Here is a 21,375-nt window from a genome sequence, read left to right as displayed (position 1 = left end):
AAGACTGATGAAGGTGAAGAAAAACTAAACAAAAGCTTGGGTCAATGACATGACCGTCATGTTTGGTCAAAAATGTCAGGGTAATACAACTGTCCTGACGTCATAATGTAAAAAGCCTTATCAGAAGAAATTCTTAAGCAGTTTAGTATAATTTTTTATATTATTAGACATTTGGCCAATATTGTCAGAAAGACTCTTAAAATAATAGTCCCTTATAATTTGTAATTATAATTATTGTAATTATAAAAAAATAATTTGCCCTTTTTAAAATCACAAAGCATCACGTGACACCCCAAAACTAATGATATTTATGAATTAATACTTGTAAAAAGATTTTTTTGTGATCTTGTGAGATAGATATATATATATATATATATATAAATAAATAAAGGTCACAAAAAATCTTGTATTATGTGGTGTAGTATATGTGGTGACACTTTACTAAGTTTACTTACTTTACTAACTACACTTCTCTAAGCCTATGTATAATGCATTATAAAAGTAGTTTTAATACATTAATTATGCCCTGTAAAGCACCTTATAATGCATTGTACAATCTCATGAATAATTATAACCAGTTAATAAATTATAATGCTTCATAAATACTTCATAACTTCTCTAATTCTTTTTACACTATGCATTTATTTTTATAATTAATATAATTATTTACAACAAGATATAACGTATTACAACACACATTATGAATAAGTTTAATGCATTATACCCTTTAATAACCATTTATAATGCATTATACACGAAGGCTTTAAGTAAAGTGTTACCAAATGTTTTTTTTCAAAAGCATAAGAAACCAACATGAATTCCAGGAGTACACTGCTAAGAACTTGGCACATGTTTTAATTTTTTTTTTCTCCAAATAAATCCAGGAATAGTTTTTGCACAAGTGTCAGGCAGGCTTATATAATCCATGTGAAGTGCCTGGCTGTAGAGGGAGAGTGGATAAAACCAGAGAAAGAGAGATGCCAAGAGCAAATGGTAAATGTGAGATTTGACTGCATCATGTCCTTATAAGGCCTGAATCAAGAGCCTTTTCCCTCTAAATCCATCTGGTTGGCATGACCTACAAACACAATACCAGAAGACCAAAATGATAAAACGACATCATTTACACTGCATTCTCCAGAGCAAGAATGAAAAACAGAGAGAGTGGGATGAATATATCAAAGTGGGTGGGCGTTTAATATGCTTGACCTTTGGCACCGTTTTCTGTCTTGACTTTGGGGTAGAAAACAGACGGAAAGCAAACGAACAGAAAAAAAGAATGGCTTGTATGTGTGGTATGTTTGTGCAGACCTCTCCAAACTGCCCTCAATAATTGGGTGGACACACACATAAACACTGAAAACATACACACACATTAGGGGCAGTGTTAGGGAAAGTTACTTTTAAAAGTAATGCATTACAATATTGCGTTACTCTTTAAAAAAAAAAAAAGTAACTAATTGTACTACTTAGTTACTTTTTTATGGAAAGTAATGCATTATATTACCTTTGTCACCTGGGCTGGCCTTGCTCATTAGTTTTTTAAAGGGATAGTTCACCCAAAATTAAAATTCTGTCATTAATTACTCTTCCTCATGTCGCTCCAAACCTGTAAGACCTTCGTTCATTCTCGGAACACAAATTAAGATATTTTTTATGAAATCCGAGAGCTTTCTATCCCTCCATAGACAGCAAGAGTCCTACCATGTTCAAGGCCCAGAAAGGTACCGAGACCATCGACAAAATAGTCCATGTGACATCAGTGGATCAACCATAATATTACGAGAATACTTTTTGTGCGCAAAAAAAACAACAAAAATAACGACTTTGTTCAACAATTCTTCTCCCGAGAGTTACCCTGTGCCTCCATTCTGGAGAGTACCATGAGCGTGCATTCCTCTGCATGTAAACAAGGCGCAGTGCATGCATGTTCTATCAGCAGCACCACGCGCAGTCGCGTATGTTGTTCACTGACAAGCTGCGCAAAACCACGTTGATAATGAACGTGGATTTGCGCAGCTTGTTAGTGAACAACGGCTCTGTGTGGTAAATGCATCTCCACGTGAAATCACACACGTGATGGAAATTACCGATGATTTAATGCCATGTCAGCATCTTAGGCTATTTTCATGGCAAAATAAAATACAAGTATGTTAGATACTTGAAAATGATTACGTAACTCACGTGACCCCCAACACTGAGAGCCTCTATTCAGTGACAGAATATGTGGAATACAGTAAAAAATAAAATAAAATAAAAAGCAGAATGGCTTCCACAACAAATGTTTGACAACTATATTGACATGGTAACACTACCCACACACTACTGCCTACAGATGAAGGGAATTCCTGCGCAGAAAACCGCTTCATCACCTTGTGAAGTTACTGGACATTTAGAAACAGTCTGGGAATTCTGATACCCATCAGGATTGGACCGCCTCTCTCTCCTAAAGAATTCCTTATTCTGTTAGTCAACGTGTGTATGCTTTGTAGGACAAAGACAGAGACTTCTGCATAAGGCACCGATGCCGCAGCAGGAGGCCATGTCCATATCCTATTATGGGTGGGAATGAGTCAGGTCAGAGTCATGTTGACATAGTTCCAGACAGCACGGCTGACAGACTGACAGCTTTGGGGCCGCGGGTAGAAACTGGAATAATAATCGTTAACTGACTGATTGCACCATTTATGGGAGACTGATGACTGCTCTATTTGTCATATGACCAGAGTTTGACATGATGAGACAGAGCGAGTGTTGCGTCTATACAAAATACAACTAAAATTCTTAAGAATCACACACTCTTTTCATTATTTACTCTATTCATTAGGACTAGAGCTGTCAAACTCCAAAGTATCAGAAAAGCACTATAAAAGTACCATAAAAGTGGTCCATACAAAATGTGCGCTATATTTCAAGTCATACAACAATTTAAGGATCAGACTTAAATTTGAGTTGCTATTCACTGAAAATATTGCCATTTGCTAAAACTCTCCTTGGCAAGTTTATTAGCATTCCTGAGATGCCCGATTAGTGAATGAATTGTTATTTTGAGTCAGATCTCTAATAAATCAGCTGACACACATTCATAAATCATTCAAAACCAGTCTGAATGATTCAAAAATTGGACTGATCCAAGTTTTCAAGTTTAGCTCAATGATGCAACAGCACTAGAAGGGAAATACAAAAAAAAATAAAAATTCTCCATTTGTGTTTCACAGAAGAAAGTAAGGCATACGTGTTTGGAACAGGCTGTAAGTAAATAATGACATAATTCTCATTTTTGGTTGAACTATCCATTTAATAAGCAACAGAAAATTGTTAAAATTCCATTTCAATACATTTAGATGTCAAGCTTCCATGTTTCCTTTTCTCAATAACAGGTTTCTCTCTAATTAAGACATGTGTAATGTATTAAAACACTTAAAAGATATGTATCGCATAAGATAATTATATGCCTTTTTGCAAAGGCATTACAAGCCGATATTCCGACAGCTTAACCAAGGGTTTCCAAAGTTCTAAATGACATAATGCGGAATGGAATTCAACCAACTGAACACAGGTATTTTTTTGGTTATAAATATCAAGAAGCAACTAATGACAGGGAAGAAGACGTAGAACACTTTTAATCGGCTAGACAAGACAGACTTTGATTTAGCCACAGTGACGTCAGGCATAAAGGAAATTAATGAACTACTTTGAATGGACTGAGAAGATAGTCATAGAAAGGGCTGAAGAGGAAATGATGAGTGTGTTGTGGGGGAGAGAAGGACCCTGATAAAAAATGAGTGCGCAACAGTGGAAGAGGAATGTTGAAAATGAGATGCATCGTCATCCAGATGGTCAGACCGTCACATGTGTTTATGAATCGGTGTGTGTGCAGACACAGCAAACCTCACTTAACACAAGCCAAAATCAACAACATCCTTCTTTTAGGAGCATCAGCGGTGCCAAAAGCCCCTCAAACTATTCACAAACCAAACGCCTTGTCACAAGGGCCTAAACCACCACATTTATCAGAATGAAAAGAGGGGGAGCGAGTAGAAGGTCTGCTAAGTCCATGCTGCTTTATACTTTATAAGAAAAACAGAGACAAAAAGAAGAGGCAGAAGACCTGCAACATGTTAGCCTGTACATTCCTCTCCCTGAGAACATGTATATTTTCACTGATCAAAGAGAAAAACAATCCAGCACAGAAGGGCCATGAGATCGCATGCTTGGAGAGAGAGAAACAGAGGAAGAAGAAAAAAAATATTGGGCCTTTCAAGCACACAAAGCATCAGTCACCTTCAAGAACCTCAAAGTGAACCAAATCAGAGCTTTTCTATTATCTACATAAGAAATATGAAGATGGTAATAATATACATTGGGGTCTGCACATATGAGACCAATTTATCTATTTTGCATTTTTTAAATAATAAAAAAACAACAACAACAACAACATTAACAATAAGTGAAATGCTTAAATTAAAAAAATTTGGTATACCTATCTTTTGCTATCAAGAACTCCAAATATATGTAAAACCTGATCATGTTATCCAACAGAAAACAATTTTATTTATTTCCAGATTTATAGAAGACCAGGTTATTGTGGACCTCACTGTATAAGCACAGGCTATAGACAAAAGGAAAGCTTCAATGGAAGAGACTCATCTTAAAAGATTTGAGAAGGTTTCAGGACTTCAGGATTATCATGAAGGAAGTATTCATGATAATCCTTCATGATATCATGAAGGAAGTATTCATGATTATACATGCTCAAACCCATCATTTTTGGTTTGAGCATGTATAAGGGACCAGAACAAAGCCAATTTATTTTAACGAAGCCAATCTACCAGGACCACTTTTTTCTTCTGTGTTGGTGAAATTGGAGTACAAGAGTGACAACAAGCTCTTATTTTAATGGCGAACACAAGCACAAGTGCCTCCAGCTCTGCTTACAATTAATCATGAAGTTAATAAGCTCTTAAATCAACGTTAACATGTTGCTACATGCTAACAAATGCTGAAATACTTCACAAAAGCGCTGCTGACACTCAATCAGGCGAATCGTCAACAAATCGTCTGAACATTGTGTCTCTAATGAGGTTTTTAATCAAAGAGCAACCGTTGACAGATGGAAAGTTGGACGTGAGAAACAGACATGGAGTTATTGTCTCAGTCTTGGACTGAGAGTTGATAACGGATGATGACATAACAAGGACTGACAGCAGAGCTGGAATCCAACCGCTGAGTAAAACAGGATTTCTCTTATTATTTAACCATTGCTTTATTTTTCCTCTTTACATTTATATTCACTCTTTCTTTCTCATTCTGTCTCTTTGTTGTTAGAGACATAGCTACTAAAGCATGTTTCTTGTTCAGAGGCGAGGAGAGCGTCTGGAATTGAATTTCCCCATGTGTTTCTCCATGCTAACACGCTGCTTCCTGTTTCAGTGTGTCTGCACTGATACCCCCCTCCCCCTCAATGAATCCCACCAACCACAGCACAGGATTTATGAAAGTCAGCTTCAGGATGTTGATACAGGTGCCTGCGCCGCCCCCATTTCTCCCTCTGTCACATACATCCAGACACTCTTAACCTCTTTCTACCCATTTGATTTCTATCACTTCATCTAGTTGTGTCTCACATGTGTCTTTGTTGTAGAGAGAGAAGCCTTTGCAGACCAGATACAAGACAATGAAATTTTTGAATTAATACTTCAGTAAGGACACATTATAAAAGAATCAAAAGTGGCAGTAAGAACTTTTATATTGTTACAAAACAAATCTATTCTTTTGAACTACATAATCAAAAAATCCTCAAAAAGTTACCACGGTTTCCACAAAAATATTAATTTTTTTGAATAACAAAATAATAAATAATAAAATTATTTTACAAAGAAACAGTCTCATCTGCCTAAAACTGTAAATAAAGATCAAAAAGGCAGAAAGAAGTACAGTCTCTATATTCAGGCCTTTAGTCCCATAGATACTCAGACAGACTGACAGCTCTAAATCCAATCAGCTTGTCACCAATCGACAGCAAGTGGGATGGTCAGAATATGTGCAGCAGCCATTCCTATGGAAATGCAGGTCACCAGGCATCGCCAAAGGCTTTGAGAGCTTGGTCTGATCTTGTGTGTTGTCAGGGTGACCATGACATCAGTGATTGCTTTTTTTTGATCATTTTATTCAGTGGAAGCAGCTAAGAGCAGTCTTGTTGCAGTGAAGCATGGATACGGCCAAATATTAACTAAACAGCAGAATACAGCATCTAAACTACTTCACTAAAGAACATTCACTATACCAACACTATTTTAGTGAGTCAATGACATGGTCATTTTGTCAAGATGTATTAATTTATTTTAAAACAATCATTAAAAACAATTTATACATACAAATTGTAGGTGTTTTAAATGATTTTCTTTTAAATAAATGATACAATGTCTTGAAAACACCTCTGTTATGATGCTTCTAACTTCTGAATGAAATAGAAAACTGCTTCACTGCTTACTAATATTTGAAATATATTGACTGCCAAATCAGATTTATTTGAAAATTTCTCAATGGTAGAGTAAAAACACCCTTTTTACCTTGTCAAAATCAGCTCTGCAGAAATCAACCCATTTTTTGAATGTTGCTTTAAATGCTAATGAGCTCTGCTCACTCCGCCCCTCTCTTCTGTGGGGTGACGAACCGTGCTCTGAGAGACTGTTTACTTTAGCCGCGAAACTTGCTAACTAGCATGCTATTTGGAACAGCGATCGCAAAAATTCATTAAAAACCCCTTATACCCACTCTGCTAAGTGAAGCTGGATCATGAATGATTCGCGAGAACATGAACGCATTTAGGTAGATCGGGGCGCATTCCCTTCACAAACAAAAGTAATCCACTGCGTCTTCAGCAGCTCAGATGTCGTAACAACTGCTATGTTCATTATTACATTCAACAACAAAACACCTCAATCGCTATGGAGCCATTCTTGTCTACATCTGCTCCGGCGGTGAAACAATGGTGGTCGGACTGTTCACAGCTCACTCAGGACGGGTCTAAGGTAAGACGGCACTGTCAATCAACAATCATGGGAGCGGCTTTCGTCCGTGTGACGTCACACAGACAAGAAGCTGAGAACGGCCTGATTTTAAAAAGGGGATATTATTTGTAGGGATTAAATAAAAACCACTGGGTGGATTTTTATCGTTATAGGTTAGATGTGCCAACACACATTTATGTTCAAACAACACGAAAAAGTGAATTTAGCGTCCGATGACCCCTTTAAGCAAATTTTACTGCTACTGCCCAGTACAATTTACCTGTTATTGTCAAGTAAAATCTACTTACTATTGAACTTAACATTCATAAAGAAATTAGGTAAATATTACATAACTATGTTTCATGTACTTACCTAAATTAAGTAAATTTAAAGAAAATAAGTAACTTTAGCTTGGTAAGTAAACGTTTGAATAATTTTTACTTGGTGAAAGCTTACTTAGCAATACTTTCATTTTACTCAATATACCACTGAATTAAACCATGCTTTTAAAGTGCATGTGTAAATAATACAATAGATATCATGTAGACACCATATCTACATAATTAATAATGCAGCCCTCACCTGAAGGCAGAGACTTCAATACTTGGTGCAATGACAGTAACAAGAGTTTTTGAGTATGAACGTGTCATTTTGAGTAGAAAATGAACTCCATATGTGACAAGTTACTAAACCTAAAAACAGGTTTTAGTTTATTTTATAACGTTGATATTTACGGTTTAATTTCTACAAGCTTGGATTGAGTACTAATATAGAATTCACTTTGTTTTTTGTTTTTTTAATCATTGCCTGAACTAACTTTTTCATGTAGTAATTACATTTGTTTTCTATAGTATTTACTTGACCACAGAATCATTTTTATCACTGTAATTGGTACACGTTTTTACCTTTTTATTTTACTTTTATTAAAAATATATATTTTTACCTTTTCTTTATCATGAACACTCTGAAATGAAATCAACCCTTACAAATGAACCTCTAACAAGTTTAACAATTGCACTTTTTCTCTCTGCTACACACAAAGGCAGCACACAAAATCGACCTCAAACAAACAGACTCATTTCTGCAACTCCCATACTATAATTCATCACAATTATAGATAATAATCATGGAAAACCACCAATATGCCGCAATCTCAACAACAATCTTTTCTTCATCCATTCTTTAATAAGCATGTAAATGGCCTGTAACGGAGTAACCCAGTTAAAATACTTCTTTATGAACTGAGTACAATTTCCAGTATAATAAGGGGATCATACATGGGAAAGACACAAGAGATCAGTATCCACATGACGAGCTGTTAAAACCCAAAGTTTCTGCTGAGACAGAGAGATTCATTTAATGGGCAAAACTCATGCTGTTTTTCTCTAGTAAATGCTCTTTTAAATTACTTTCAAGTCCTCAGTACAGAACAGGATTCTGAGTGTTTCACAAGCCTCTTCCATAGCATGTCCCAGTGGGCAAAAAGTGGACCTTGAAGGGAGCTGGAAAGGCTTCTAAAAAATGCTAACTATGCCCCTTTTCCCCTCTCCCTCCCCAAAGATTGAGTCCAGCCCAACTTAACCATCCAACCCAGAGCATTCCTGTGTTCTCCAGCCCCTTTAACAAAACACAGTGTGAGAGAGACGTCAAACACATTAATAACACAACTTTCCACTCAGCTGACCCAGACATCCCTTTTAAGGCCAAGCAGTTCAGATTTCTCTTTTCATTAAGTTCCAAAAATACCTCAAGAACACAGAGAACGAGCGAAGGGAAGAGAAATCATTGCACTGCCCAGTTTGAGCTAACATCTCCTGGCTTTGATGACTAGAAGAGAGAGAGAGAACAGCCCTTACAGATTTGGATCGACCTGATAAAAACCCTCAGAGGCCTCAGACATACATACAGTGCCCTCCATAAGTATTGGAACAGTGAAGACAAAATTGCTCTGTTGGCTGTGGAGTCAAGACATTTGCAAATATGACAAAAAGATGAATATGAGACAAAACTACAGAATGTCACATTTTATTATTAGCCGTTTCAACACATACATGATTTACCAAATAAAAAGAACAGCACTTTTAGAGTTCATCCCACTCATTGATGTGAGCATAAGCATTGGGACAGTTGAACATAAGGCAGATATAAAAGATTAAAAGCTATTATTCTGTTGCAGATCCCTTGTGCACAATCACAGCAGTGAGTCTGTGACCCACAGACATCATCAGATTCTTGGTCTCATCCTTTGAAATGCTTTTCCCAGCCTTTAATGCAGCCAATTCCAATTGTTGCTTGTTTTGGGGAGTTTCTGCCTTTACTCTCCTCTTCAGCTGGTGAAATTTATGTTCAATCGGATTTAAATCTGGAGACTGACTTGGGCACTCTAAGACTTTCCATTTCTTTGCCCTTATAAATTCCTTGACTGAACTGGCAGGGTGTTTTGGGTCATTGTCCTGATGCAATGTGAAGCACTTCCCAATGAATCTGGTGGCATTTTCTTGAATATTGGTAGGCAAGATGGTTTTGTACCCTTCCAAATTCATCCTGCTACTGTCATCATACATTAAGTCATCAGTAAAGTTGAGAGGGCCTGTTCCAGAGGCAGCCATGCATGCCCATTCCATGACACCACCTCCACCATGCTTTACAGATGAGGCTGTATACTTGGGATCATTTGCAGTTCCCTTTTTTTCTCCACATTTTTGCTTTCCCATCACTTAGATAAAGGTTCATCTTTGTCTCATCGGTCCATAAACACAGTTCCAAAACTCTTCTGGCTCACCTTTGTGCTTTTTTGCAAACTCTAATCTTGCCTTTCTATTTTTGGAGCTGGTCAGAGGTTTGTATCTTGCCGTGTAGCCTCTGTTATTCTAAGTCTCCTGAGGACAGTAGATTGTCAGAGCATCATCCCAGCTTTCTGGAAGTTGTTGATGATTTTAGACACGTCTTTTAGGGTTCATTTTCACAGCTTTTATGATTTTTCTGTCATCAACTACTGTTGTTTTCTCAGCCAATCAGGTCGTTGTTGGTTGCTGGTGGTTTCCAAACTCTTGATTTCTCCATGCCCTTTGTTTTTGCTATAGCTCTAATTTACTTCCTCTTTTCTTTTAGCATCCAAATTGCTTGCTTTTCTCTCAAAGTCAGCTCCCTCATCTTCATCCTGGTTTGTGTGTGTCATCATGCAGAATGCAGAAGTAATGGATATAACTGATACGACACATTCCCTGCTTTTAATATCTGAAGAATTAATGCAACAGGACACAGCTGATCACTTAGAAAGACCTGTGAGGCAACTGTTCCAATACTTATGCTCACATCAGATAGAGGGATGAATCTCTAAAAGTGCTGAACTTCTTAGCTGGTAAAACATCTGTGTGTTGAATCACCCAATAATAAAATGTGACATTCTGTAGTTTTGTCTCATATTCATCTTTTAATAATATTTGTAAATGTCTTGACTCCACAGCCAACAGAGCAATTTTGTCTTTACTGTTCCAATACTTTTGGAGGGCACTGTATATGAGACAGTCTAGAGCAGGGGTGTCAAACTTACAGCCCACAGGATGATTTAAACAATAATATAAAATAATAAATAAAACATCATTTTGAAAAGATATTTTAACCTTTAACCTTTTATTTTAACCTTTAACCATTTTAAACGATTCCTGCCCAGGAGCGACACTGTTGAACTTTTTAAAATTGTGCCATCTTGTCCCCTTTTTTGCCTAACAATCTTCTTTAAGCTGTTTTTTAAGAACAAACTTTTGAGGGATGTAAGTGAAACTTAGTGTTCAATTAATCATAAATAAACCAATCCAGATGGAGAAAATAATCTATTTTGACTGTGAAAGAAGGAAGCCTTGTTCCATCTAGTCACATTATTCCTAATGTTCACATTTCGTCCATTTCTCAAATAAATGTTCTTCAGAAAAGGGAAAACAATAGTCTGAACATCTGCACACAATGTGCACCATTCCTAGAGGTCATTTCTATTTTGTTATGCCATAAAAGAGCTTTTGTAGAACATTCTTGGAAAATTTCCTGAATATGTTTGGCTTTGTCTACTCTACACTAAAAACAAAAAGTTGGTTCTGAGCTATAACATTGCTTTTTGTGAAGTTTATCCTCCTTCATAGTATATTTTTGACAGAAAAAGGTCTACAACTAATAACTGTAACTGCATTTTTTTTTTATATTGCCTTACAGGTGTAAAAGTAAAAGCAGAGTAAGTTTTATCATGCATGAAGGACAGGAATGGACATGCAGGGCAGACTTTTCAGTCTTTAGGTTAGAAATGCCCTTTCAAACACCAACCATATGCAAGCCATTATAGAGCTCGGGAAAATGTTTACAATCGAGTGTCACAGTAGAAACATGTTTTCGATCAGAGATAAGGGAGAAAAGGCCACGAACCAGAGCAGACCAAATGTGCGTCAGCCTCAGTTTAACTTTCTCAACGTGTTTGCACAGTTCACAGGTCACAGCTATCCTGCCTCTAATAAAAGATAGTGCAGTTCCGCTGTCCCCGGATAAACCACACTAGAGACGCCTTGCATTTAGCTCTGGTGCATCTGTGTGTGCGAAAGTCAAGAATGAGACAAAGGATGTGTTATGTTGTTCCTCAGAAGGAATCATTCTACATATATGGTTTTACAGTATGATGCTGAATCATCACCAGTAAGTGGATGCAGCCGATAGAGTTCTCCGTCTTCTACCCAAATGCTAAGCAGTACAAATGCCAATCAAATGCTAGCATGTTTCCATTAGCTTGATATGTGGTGTCCCTCTAGGCAACGTTCTAGGCCCCTTGATTTTTAAACAGATTAAGCGTTTGCAAGTAGTTGATTACAAAAATAAGCTTGTTGTTAGGATGTAGGATGGAAAGCAATTAGGTCCGTTTGACATGTAGTGCAAAAGCAAAGTAGAATAACTTTAAAATCAGCCTTATACCGTTACGGTTACAGTTCTATAGAGGAAAAAAAGAGTTTTGGGTTACTAGATATCAAGCATTTCTTTTAATAATTGCCATAAAATATAAATGTAGAAAAAAAAGAGTAGGCCACTGAAAAAGTAGGGGTGTACTGAAATTTTGGTCACCAAAAAAAGAGAAAGGTGGAATTTTTTTGCTAAAAAAATGAATAAGTTATCCTATTTTTATATCTGATCTGAAACTAACAAAAGAAAGCCTCATTAATGTCAAATGACCCTAGTTTAATTACATTACTCCATCTTACATACATCAGCTCAAACAATGTCCCAAATGGTGAACTTGTTGTGAACTTGTGGATGTCACAATGGCCAAGAACCAATATTAACCTACTAACCAGCATTATGTCAAAGACATTCGGGACAGGGCTCAAGTACACTCAAACATTTTAACATTGCTACCCTCTATATAGAGCAAAAATACATGATGGGTGATGGCAGATGTTCAGGATAAAGGAAAATCTGATTCTCCCAAATTCTCCTTGCTGCATTACTCGCGGATTGCAGTAAACACAAGTATTACGAAAGCAATGGCTCACTCTCCAAAAAATCTTTCATCTGTCAGATGTTTGACAAATGGGTCCATTCAATGTTTATTCAATAACACTCACTCTGAACTTATAGTACTGTGTGTAGACAGCAACGTGGCTAAAACGTCAGCTAAAACGTCGGCTAAAACTAGAGTTCATGCATCAGTGAGAAACAGTGCAGAGGGAGGAAGGGCACAGCCTCTTTCCCTGCCCATGCCTGAACCTCTCTGCTAGACTGGAAATCAGGTCAGCGCTGGACCTGAGAATCTCTGCTTGTGTTTCCATGTGGAGGGTAAAAATAGGCAGCCCAGAGCAGATTTAAAAAAGCAACAGCCTCACAGTAAATGAAGAGGTGAAATGTGAATGAGTCCTGAAACCAGGAAGTTTGTAAGGCTGGCTGATTTTGTTACAAAAGTATTGAGCATAAATATAATACAGAAAAAGAAAAAAAATATCTGAATATTTCTTCAATCTTTTTTCAGCCGGTCATATTCTTGCATTTTCTGTGAAATTGTTTAAAAATGTTATTTTATCTTCAATCAGAAGAGCCATCATCTTGACCACACAGCTACAGGCAATTAGATTGAAAATGATTAAATAAATAAAAATAATTAAGTTAATTAATGTTAACCCAGAAATGGGTTTTCACTAAATTGAAAAATTTAGGGAAAATTATATTTAATCATTTTCATTTATATGGACCAATATAACAATATATGGTGACAAACAACTATTTTTTAATACTAGAAAAATGAGACGTCAAATAGAGACATGAATATTTTTGAGTGACAACACAAACGGATTACTGAATTGTTCGAGTTCATAATCGAAATAGGCAGTTGGAACAGATTCATAAAAGTGAATTCAACATCACTGTTGTTAATAAATGTCCCAAGACAAGAATCACAAAACCAGTCTAGCGTTTTTTTCTTAATTAACATCCATTAGGTTTCTTTCTTAATGTCCATAAAAACTGCATTCTAATCACCAATTAACTGTAAACAAATCAAGGCAAGTACATTGTGAATACCCAGTATCATGTCCAGTCCTAGTGATTCATAGACTAAAGGTGGAAAAACTCTGTAAGAGGCCTATTAGCCCTCTGTAGAACACTAGACTTTACAACACAGGAGAAGGAAATCAGGACAGTGCTTGTGAGCCATCAGCCAGATCCCTGATGGAATTCCCCATCTCCACCCAATACAAACACGCACAGAAGCTAATGAACTTAAATATAACCATTTGGTTCTGCAGAGTGCTGCAGCTGTGTCCGGCGGGCCGTCTCGGATACAGAGAGAACATTACACCATCACAGAGCATGTGGGCTGCTGTGAGTACATCACTCTGGTTCCGCTGAGCTATTTCAGGAGGCCTTAGAGATATTTCAAACACACTCCCACTCTCACACCCACACTCCTCAACAGCAGCGTGGATACTGTCACACATGAGGAGGAAGAAAAAAACAGGGTCAAAGATCAATGAGGAATCATTTACTAACTGACAAGCATTTGAGATGCACGCCAATAACCAGGTGTGAACAGCGATCTTTCTCGGCTGACCACTTGCAATCTGGTCACCGACACGGATCCAGGTGTAAAAATACCATATAAATACACACCTGCTCTTTAACGCACACTAAATCTTCTGTATTCTGTACACATGCTCAAATGTAAACACGGGCGTGTTTGTGCACAGGTGAGAAAGCGAAAGGGTGGGGCGCTTTTAAGGAGAAAAGACATTTGGCATCCTTTACAGACGACTTTGAGTGGTTAGAACTGGAGAATCTGATGAGTTCTTCTCACAAGTATTTTCTATGATGCAAAACATCACAGAAGGAGCAGGTCTGAGCATATCCAAGCACAAATCAGCAATCCCAGACGCAGTGCAGTACTTGAGATATCAGTTCTGGCTGTGTGCCTCTTTATTACTTAACTGCTTTGAGTTCTTGCATGCTGAAAGTGGTCAACTGACGTGGGTTTTTTAATAGCCAATGCCTATAACAAGGGTCACCAATGGCCAATACAAGTAATCCAATTTAATCACAGCAAATAGAATATACTAAAAATTGCAGCATGTCAATGCACACCCATTTAAAACTGAACTGAAATCTATACATATACATTTAAAGACTGTTGTCTGTCTTACACCAGACAGAATGATGGCGAATGTTTGTCTGGGTGACAATATGCCACAAAAATCCAACTAGACATCAATTAGACCTGTAGGAACCTGTATTGCAGACCATAAGACACTCTTTCTCTTTCCACTTCCACAAAAAGTAACTCTTTCTCCCTTGAACCTAAAGTATACTTCATTTTTGTATACGTGCTAGAGTATGCGTGTGCACAAACACAAGTGGTTGACACATGTAGTCTAGAAAGGTGTATCTTAGTTCAGTGTCTTCTCTATTTTTCTTCAGAAGTTATGACAGATAAAAATGTCATTGTACTCTTTTAAACTAAAGGTGTGGTTATCTCATAACCCACTCACACAAGCGCTTGTCAACGCAATTATCTACTGTGAAACATTGGCTCGGGCCAGTGTTGCCACCTTGTGGAACAACCAATTAGTGCTAAACAAATTCAATGTGCATGTGTGCAAGTTTTCAAGGAAAAGTTCAGACTACTTGCAGATTTGTTCATGTGAAAACCACAACCCAAATGTCATCAACAATTTAAATAAATGTATTGGTTAGATGTATCAAACAAATTCTACAGGCCCTGCTTGCGTTAAGATGTATTAAAGTCCGTGTAAAGTCAATATTCAATGTGTGTTCTGAGTTTGTCACACCACAGAAAAATGTGTTATTAACCACCCAGCCAAATTTGAATGCTAAAAAAAAAAACGCCAAGTAAATAAAATAAGGTATCAAAATCTTATTCAGTATTCTCTGCTCTCAAATGCTGGGGGCGTGTCTGCTGGCGGCGCTGAAACCACGCCCACTCGCGGAAAAGCTGAGGTCTCTCTCAACCGTCTTCCTCTAGCAGCTTATTTAATAAGGAGACCGAGCTGTTTTGTAAATGATCGCAACCAGGTATTATGCAGTTACGTGACGAAGGCATAGCTAGCTAGCAAACTGTAGGCTGTAGTAACTAACGGTAATGACAAAAAAAAGGTGCATTTTTTACACCTGAATTTAGCACACTTGTGATCAGAAGGCCTACCAAATTAGATTCTGGAACTTTTAAGAACATATTTATTAAAATGTCTACACAGAAAGTCAATGGAGTCTAGCTTTGTTTTGTATGGATGAAAATGGTTCATCAAAATACCTTTCTTTGCATTATACAGGTCTGGAAGAATAAATGATAACGGAATATTCATAATCCCTTTAAAACCAGGTGTAAATATAGTCACAGAAGAAACACCCTTGCTTCGAGTCCCATGGTACTGTGTGAAGATCAGTCCTCAGGGCAGACTGGGACAACTGGACTGGTTCAGTGTATGTTTGTGAGTGGGAGGAGCTGCTGTAATCTTCTTGTGTTCACACTTTAACACCTCTTCCTCAAGCTAAATGTCTGTCAGCAAGCTCTCCCACTCCCTGACATCACAAAACTGAAGAGTGACTCAGCTGTGCACCAGATCTTGTCACCCTTCCCCATGAACACCTCATTATATGTCACAGGAACACCAAGAATTACTAAAAAAGTTGTCTCATTTCTTTCAAGATTATGTATGCTGTATCCACCGCCATTTTCAAGATTATTTTAATTTCAAGGGCAGTGCTATGAATACGGTTGCTGGATGCCAAAAGCTAATCCGCCAATGACGTTTACAACGACCCTATACCGTTTGACATGTGAAGAGTATATCGATGTGGTAAAATACACAAATTTCACTTCCTTTTGCATTTAAGGAGAAGTGCCAAATCACAGCCTTATTCTCACAGAGAAAGGAGAACAATGACGCCATGTAAAGTACCAAACTGTCCCATAATGTTCCAGTAAAACTATGATTTTGTAACAGAATGAAGACCTACTGACAATGCGGTGTCAGAATCTGTCGGTTCATTTGAGTGAGAAAGAAAGAGAGAAGATTAAGAGAGGGAACACAAGGACTGAACCGCAATATTCAATTTAAACCTCAAACTAGTCATTTAGCCTCTCCATAATCCTCGGGTCTGGTGCTAAATCTGGTAATTACTCTTATTGGACACAGATAACCATCACAAGTGTTTCACTGCATGCTTCCTCCAAGTGGAAAAGCAATCAGTAGACTGGCAAAACCAGAAGCAGGGCCTGCTCATAAAGAAAAGTGGAGAGGGAGGGCAGGAATTACAGCGCACCAGCATTCATCGCTTGATCGTTGTGCAAACTGTCTCCTAACTTTCTCTTGAGCGAGAACTGCCCCTGCCTTCACTCTCTCATAAACACCCACCCATCCTGTTTCAGCTGACAAAGTTCACATGCACTGTTGTATAACCAACAATAACAGCTCATCAGAAATCAACCTTTGCCCGTCTAAGGTGAGAGACATGTGAAAAGGCATAGCAGGTCATGAAACACATGAGAGACTGAGAAAGAGATAAGCTACAATAGAAACGGACAAAGAACAACACAAGAGTGTCTACTGGCTTTTGGCAGAAAGCAAATACATCCGGCTCTAGAATGTGGTCCAGATCTCCAGCTGAACATATTCTAGTAGAGTGGCTGTCAGCTGGTTTTGCTTCAGGATCCAGATTTTACAACTGACAACCAAACACAGCACCTATATTTAATGCTTAATGTAGTCAGAGACAGGGTTGTATTTTCTTTGACGCTATGTAGATTTGTTGAGGGGTTTTGAGGATGAGGGCATCTCAAACATCCTTTCAATGTTGATATCTGACTAATTTGCTTTGAGGTCATTGTTTTTTTGTTTGTTTGTTTTTTTTTTGAAGGAAGGAAGGAAATTAATACTCTCATTGAGCAAGAATGCAGTGTCAGTAAAATCTAATTAATGCATTGACTCACATAAGCACCTTTATCAAAGCAACTCACAAAAAAGTGCAAACATTTAATACTGACTCCATAAAATTCCTGTATCAACACAAAGACAGGGCTAAAGCAAGATACTAGAAGTAAACTGTAATGGTAGTTGAGCGAGCTACTTCACTGTTCATACTATAACAAACACAGACAAGTGTTCTAGAGCCTTACTGGAAATCCGTCAATGCATTTGAGTCTGGGACAGGTCATGACAGGTCTTCTCTGTACTTGTGTACTCGTCTTCCCTCTCTCTTGCTTTATGGGCCCCACCTGCCTAATGTAATGGAGCTTGTATGGGGGTTGCTGTCCTTTCTGTGCTTATTTCATTTTTCTGTCAGCTCCCCAACCCCCAACCATCACCACTGCCGCTTACCTGACAAATGAACACTGATGTGTATATATTTTATAGATTTGTCATGAATGAATCTTTTAATTAAACAAATCATTACCACTTTATTTGACAACTTTTTTTTTTTTTTTCCCCATTCAATGAAATATTCAGTTTTTGAGGCATAAAACTGCTTTCCTATTGGATACCAATATAGATTAACTATAGTTAACACCAATAGCATCTGAGTACGGCCTGTAAAGAAGCAACACCATTGGTTGGATCTATTGAATAAACACGCCTCCTTTATTTAATGAGTCAATAGTTGTGCACCAAATGACATTACATAGGCTACATTATGTACTCTACTCTCTAGTTAAGCATGTGAAGTGATCGACATTCCAGTTTTGTATTTTTGAATTAACAAGTTCATTATTGGACACTTTGAAGAGTATTTTTTCTTGTTGGAATTTTCAGTGTGAACACGCCTGCATTATTTATACGACAAAACAGAACTGAATAGTGCATAAGTACGAAAATTTAAACACACCTGCTGTTTTGAACACTGAACAAGTAATTTAATCTCAGTTTATAATTTAAAACAAAATTGAATATTCATGAACAACCAAATTAACTAGGAAATTTTTCGTATATGAACAAAAAAGTAATTGGGACATTGTCTTTTTTTTTTACTTTTTAAATCTGATGAAGTAATTGCCATGTTTACTTAGTAATGCATTTTTGGTGACCGTTTCATAAATACGGTGTATTATTCAGCCAATTTATCCTAAATACTTTTTGCATACTATGTAGCAGACAAGCGTGGACTCAATTATCGCCACCTACTGGCGGAACGAAGTAACCTGCAGAAAGAGTCACTGAACAAACCTTTTGGTGAAAGGATTAAAAAGATTCGAATCACTGAGATGAAACTAATTTGCGTGTGTGTATGTATTCTCGGCAGGGACATGAACATATACTAATATGCACAGACTGCCAAAACACACAAGGAAAGCATCAGTCTTCTTGACCTCTACTCGACATCCCACCGTTCTCTTACAGCACGCAAGTCAAAAATAAACACCTGATTTTTAGGCCAAGGCAAAAACAGGACTTTCCATTTCTAATATAAGCCTAAATATGAGCCATGTAAGGTTAGGCGTATGTTTAAAGACATCAATCGCGCTTAATTGTGCCTGTCACCGTGTGTGAACGCACCTCGCATCTCTAATAACGGCTGTCAACATTTATAGCCACGGCTTGAAAGATTTTCTATTCGCGTCCGCGTCCGACAGTAGTGCAGGTCGGGACGCACACTGCGTCAAAAAAGCTACACGTTACGATACAGAAATCCAAATTTAACACGGGATATCTGACAGGCGAACATGAGCTTCATAACCGAAGCCCTTAACATAGTCCCACACCGGAATAAGTCTTGCTTGCTTATTCGGCAGAAACGTGCGAAAAAAAACGTTTTCAAGGTTAAGCACATAGAAAACTGCTTTCAGTAATAATGACACTATTTAGACCATGGCTTGTAACCGACCCAAATTCCCTCAAAGTCTGCGGTATTGTTCTCAGAGAAAGCGACTTTTCCTGTTTGAAAACTCACAATAATCTTGGGAACGTCTGGTGTACGTGGCGAGGAATTTAATTCGGTTTGACATTTCAGTGCTCGCGCGCAACATATAAAGTGCAAATTGAGCTTAAATGCTGTAAATGTAAACTTTATTTCGCTACATAGTGCGATGCTGCTGAACGCCTCAATCAGAATGCAGAGGGAGTCTCTGGTAAAGCCCCCTAAAAATCAGAACATACACGTTGATGTTTTAGTTACCGCTCGGCTACTAAACATCCGCCGTTTGGAAAGTCCCGGATAAGTTTACTCTCGCATCTCTACGACGCTATCATTCCGACATCAGTCACAAAATAGCTCGACTAAAATCGCCGCAGTCCGGCTTATAGAGCTCCTCCGCTGCAGAGAACAGGAGGGGGAGGAGGGTGACAAAGTTGCCGCAGTTTGGAGTTGTGTCTAGGGGGCAAGATTCCACCATTGAGCTCCCCTTCCATTAAACTAGCTTAATAGCCCCGCTTCGTTTTTCTCTTACCTTAAACACCGGGAGAAGAACGGTCACAATTTTTCGGAGGTAGCTCTCTGGAAGGGCAAAGTACTCAGTCGAGTTTGACTTTTTGAGGATGAATAAAGCAGCTCTCAGCAGGGTCCTCGCTAGTTCCTTCTCTCACCCCCCTCCCTTGCGCCGCAAGATCAAACCATCACATTCCTTCGAGATCCAAACAATGAAAAAGGTGGGTTTTCCTTTGCCAAGAAAGACCCACCCCTAGAACGACTACGCCGCCTGTGACCGCAGAAAGAACGCCCTGCCCGGCTAATACAGTCCCGCCTTCCCTGATGAGAGGGAAAGAGCTCTAGAGGAAGCTTGGGGAATAAGGGGAAGTACGGAATCCCAGTTCACAAGTAGAGCTGGACTTTTTTTAGCGCTACAATTAATAAAGGTGTTAAAACGTTTTTAAAAATGTAAATAAACACAAAAATAAATGTAAAAATTAAAAACAAAATGTAAATAAAAACAAAATGACAACGGCAATATTTTCTGTATTGAATAAATGTGTGACATCACTGCACAAGGTAAGCAATATCTAGTAATATCTCATCTAAAATATAATATAATAATATTATTAATCTAATCTCAATATCTAATATCTATAGCACAATTTCTTGTAGCATACAAATAGTTTATAATATGAAATGATTTCTCACAAACAAATTGAAATTGTTTTTAATTAAATTATAATTATATTAATTAGTGCACCATGCCAAAAATATATTAACATTTTTAACACCCAGGCATAGTGACGACAACATCAACAACAACAATAATTGTTACCTTTAACTTTACTAGTTTATTTAATGTCATATCTCCATTATCAAATGTTTCTGTGTTGTAGGCCTATATTGTGTTTGCAACAACAACAACCCATAGGCAACAGTGCAGTAGAGGGTTAAATGAAACTTATTGCCATTTACATATATAGAATGGAGTGATATTAGGTGTTTCACTTAAACACTTTTATAAAAATAGTGGTCAGAAATAGTTCAAGCACTGCTGAAAAGGCAGAAGTCCAATAGAAAGTTGATTTCCTTGGGTTTCCAAAGCAGGATATGAACCAGCATCTGATTGCTGGTTTACAACCTCAGCCCACAAGCTACCACCAAAATCACAAACACCCTTATATTTTTAGGACCCACACTGTTTTAGGTTGCATTCTTTTTACTCTTCATTAGAGTAATTTCAAAGCAATGCATTGTGGTTTCTCATTAGAAAAACAACTCTCTCACTCCACTTTTTTTGCTAGATGTGTAACAGTGTTATTTTCTATGGTGAATTCAGTGCAAATGTTTATATCCACTCCAAATTCAGACAGTCCTGTTTTCGGTCCAAAAGGAACGGAAAACATTTAATTCTGAGAGCAACAGTATGTTAGTGTGGTGGCCAAGTTTCATCCTAGTTCTGCAATTTACTATTTAAGCA

The 21,375-nt window shown here is 37.7% G+C and overlaps 1 protein-coding gene across 1 annotated transcript in view; it reads right to left on the bottom strand.

Moving 5' to 3' along the window:
* luzp1 (leucine zipper protein 1) overlaps nt 1-20,235 on the bottom strand; it is a 43,586-nt gene extending 23,351 nt beyond the window's left edge. The window contains exon 1 of the mRNA XM_058749034.1: nt 19,933-20,235. The gene's annotated coding sequence lies outside the window, so the exon portion shown is untranslated. The remainder of the gene's footprint in view (nt 1-19,932) is intronic.
* Nucleotides 20,236-21,375: the final 1,140 nt, after the last annotated feature.

The sequence above is a fragment of the Onychostoma macrolepis genome, chromosome 17 (genome assembly GCF_012432095.1).
Source record: "Onychostoma macrolepis isolate SWU-2019 chromosome 17, ASM1243209v1, whole genome shotgun sequence".
NCBI classification, from domain to species: Eukaryota; Metazoa; Chordata; class Actinopteri; order Cypriniformes; family Cyprinidae; genus Onychostoma; species Onychostoma macrolepis.
The sequence above is the reverse complement of the archived record's forward strand: the minus strand, read 5'-3'. Positions and strand labels throughout refer to the sequence as shown.